Below are 4,206 nucleotides of genomic sequence, written 5' to 3' on the forward strand. Positions count from 1 at the left end.
TAAGTTGCAGTTATTTATTTATTTATTTATTTATATCTCAATATGTATGAAGTTGATCATGTATTTACGACTTTTTAATGTTTAAAAGCAGACAATATAATTGTTTGCTGGGTCTAGGCTACAAGCTCATTATAGTCTATCATAACTAATTTCTGCGGCAGCAACAGAAGGAGGTGGTCTTGTATAAAAACTTGTTAAGATGCCAATTTTTAAGAATAAAATGATGTAAGGTTGTTGTTGTTTTTTTATCTGTAAGTTCTGCAAGTAAATCATAAGGTTTATTAAAAGTCTTGTTCATCATCAAATGGTGATAAGGTTAAATACAGGTATAACAAAATTCTTAATGATAATTTCAATTCTGAAATTTGTGGACAAAATAAACAGTCACGATACAGCCTATTGTGATGATTAAACTTTAAGAGGCTATGACATAAACGTGAGCGCTGCAAATTTCAAAGTAAAGAGAAAAAAACTATTGGACCACATCTCGTGGTTTCAGTGCATTTTGCGATCAATGATTATAGCGTACGTTTATGCCAAGCGATTGCATAATCTACTGTTGATGAATTATAGTAATTATCAGTGCTCAAATTGAATCAAGTGTTATGGGGGTCCCCACCATATTTTTTTTGGGGGGGGGGGGGGGTTTGGGGTCCCAAAAAGTGATCTTGCTAAAGGGGGTTGAGGGCATGATGTTCCACCGTGAAAATTTAGATTTTTCTGATTTAAGTTACATTTGTTTGAAGGCCAAAAATCTGATAATAATAGCTTTAAATCCATGTCAGTGGGCAGTGGCATACATTATTTGTCAAGCAGATAGGAGGATCAAAGATCGGTGTCAGCAACTTGTTTCTTTCCTGAATGTTTTAAGACTTATTAGTCCAATTAATGGTTCAATTTCTCACTCATAATCATCAAGTTGAGCAAACACAGACAAGCGTAGGCCTATAAGATACAAACGATGATTCACTGAATTCTGAATTCCCAGTGCTGATTCTGGTGAAACATTCGAACACATTCGAGGACCATACAAATACACTATTATTATTATTATACAATAATACTATTATTATAATACTAATATATTTAATAGGTGCTTGTGTTGTTAAATTGAGCTTATATTTTCTGTAATTAGCAAAGAACGTGTTAAATAGGAACACAATACTTGTGAGAATACTCACAGAAAAAGGGGTATTTTTACATAATTGTATGTGTTTTTGTCGGTTGAAAGACGATAAGATTCAAAAGAGAACGCAATACTGGCGCACAGTCTAAAATAGGGGGTGGGGTACTTTCTGTAAACACCGATTTGAGTTTTCAATAGCGTTCTATCGCACTATTTTTCTCCTATTTATTTATGCATTTATTTATTTGCATTTGTTCCCTCAAACTGTTGCGTTATATTTTCAAGCTGAATAAATCATTATGTTGTTATGTGTTTTGTCAGATTAGCATTTATTTCTAACTTGACTCTTATTTCCTATATTACAGAGCAGAACGTGAGCGATTACAAGCTTCTGAAATGCTCATCAGACTTGATCAGAAACATAACATCGTCATCCACATTCATCCCAACTCAGTCTCATCCCCACACAAATCCCCTCACCTTAAATCCCCAGCAACACCATTCATCAACTGCCGTTCTCACACGGACATCCACACTGCGTTCCAATCCAGTCATCCAATCATCTTCAATGTCTGGACTGTTGGACACAAATACACTGTCACAAAACCTTTTGCAAAACGGTCCAACATATGCCATTCTGACCCCCTCACAATCTAATTTTGTATCATACATTCCAACGCCAAAGTTTTCAACCAACTTCGATTCCAACAAAACTGCATACAAATACACCCTACATGTCACAAAACAACCTGCAAAACAATGCAACACCAGCTTATCGGACACCTCTGTCTTCAGTGACATATATGCCTAGACAATCTCACACATTTACCAGAAGGAGAACACAGACGGAGACTGTTTTAAGGGGTGTTTTCAGCCCTTAAAAAAAAGCCCAGACTAGAAGTTCTTTTCAGTACACACAGACTGTTGTCTGGCTGAAGTGAACTGTAACCTGCCTCCTTCCCAGAAAGAACGCCAGATTTTGGCTTTATCTGGCCTAGGCTTGAAAAGGGTGATTCTGGTGTGCACAACAGGCACATTTGAGGAATTAAACACCCATCTAACCAATGCGGGTAACTCCACTCAAAAGTGCACACGGCTTTAAAATACTGTGATGCACTCAAAGCCAAAACTTAATTGGCATACCGATACCAAATTCTGGTTATACCATACCTTATCTGAAGGGTCAGCGTGGCTTAAATAAAGCCACAGCCTACATTGCACCACTACAAAACAACCTTCCTTTGCAATCCATAATGACAGAAACATCAACAGAAGATATGGTAAGATTAATGTTTTAAGTGAAAATTCAATACACCTATATTGAGTAGGAAGACATTCTGAAATAATAGTTGTATAATTATAAATTATATATAAATAATTAGTAGTTAATGATTACTGTCAAAAAATGATAATTATTCTTGTATAATATGTGTTGTTGTTGTGTGTTATTTTTGTTTGTTTGAATGAAGTCAGCCAGGAGTGCTCTGGAGTTGTTCCTCTTTTTGAGCTGGAGAAACACATTCAACAGTGCAAAAGGTAAACTTCCTTTCCTGCACACATGTTATTTTTGTCTCCTTTAGCAGACCAAACCCTTTTTCCATCATCTTTTAAGATTTTCATTCAGATAAAATAATGAAGATAATTATCAAAATGAATTTGTTTAAAACTTTGTTATATACTTTGCTTATTCGTTGGATGAAGGTGATCCGAATTAGTGTCAGTGTAATGATCCATTACAAACTACATTTCAACTTATTCTAACCGTAACCCTACCTGTCATGATTATGTTCAGTTAATTTCATTTTTCATGGACTTTCAGTTTATATTCTTAAGTGACAAGTTTCCTTTGTTCTAGTTTCCCGCCAGTCATTAGTTATCATGAACACTCACTCACTCATTATAGATGTTCATTTAGTTCTTCACCATATTGTGTGTAGCAGGCCGTTTAATGTTGTTTTCTTGTGTTGATCAAAACTTGTGTTTAATCCAGAAACTTGTTTAGATGCAATAAAAAAATGATGTTTTGCTTTTTTCAGGTCCAAAGGGCAAGATCACAAAACAGAAATGCACCAAACAGAAATGTATTTGTTTTAATGTGGATTCATTTACAACACTATGCTTTGTATTATATTACCTTTGTATCAAATTACAAAAAAACTAGTTAACGCTGCTGTGAGGGTGCTTCTAATACACTGTGAGAGTAACGGTAAAATTGTCAAACGCTATTGTGGAGTTTTTCACTGGCACACAGCTGGCCGACGGATCTCCGCAAGTATGTGTTTCCCCCGGTGAGCCTAATTCAACAGTTACTGTGCAGAGTCAGGGAGGAAGAGGAGCAGGTCTTGCTAGTTGCCCCTTATTGGCCCAACCGGACCTGGTTCTCCGAACTCATACTCCTCTCTTCAGCCCCTCCCTGGCCCATCCCCCTGAGGGAGGACCTTCTTTCTCAGGGGCAGGGCACCATTTGGCACCCACGTCCAGACCTGTGGAGACTCCAGGTCTGGTCCCTGGACAGGAAGTGGAGGTTCTGAGGGGTCTACCACAAGCTGTCGTAGACACTATCACCTCTGCTAGAGCCCCCTCCACAAGACTGGCTTATGCATCGAGGTGGAACCTGTTCGTCGATTGGTGTTCTTCTCACGGAGAAAACCCACGAGTTTGTTCGGTCGGATCGGTGCTTTCTTTCCTGCAAGAGGGGTTGGAGCGAGGGCTGTCTCCCTCCACCCTCAAAGTGTATGTTGCCTCTATTGCTGCACAGCACGATGCAGTTGGTGAGAAATCCCTGGGGAAGCACAATCTGATCGTCAGGTTTCTTAAGGGAGCAAGGAGGTTGAACCCTCCTCGCATCTCTTCCATACCCTCTTGGGACCTATCTCTGGTGTTAACAGCACTTCAGAGACCTCCCTTTGAGCCCCTGCGGACAGTGGAGTTAAAAATTCTGTCTCTCAAGACAGTTCTCTTGCTTGCACTGGCTTCTATCAAGAGGGTAGGGGACCTGCACGCTTTCTCGGTAGACAAATCGTGCCTGGAATTCGGGCTGGCTGACTCTCAAGTGACACTGAGACCTCAGCCCCGGATAT

This window comes from Leuciscus leuciscus (genome assembly GCF_965113295.1).
Source record: "Leuciscus leuciscus genome assembly, chromosome: 7".
NCBI classification, from domain to species: domain Eukaryota; kingdom Metazoa; phylum Chordata; class Actinopteri; order Cypriniformes; family Leuciscidae; genus Leuciscus; species Leuciscus leuciscus.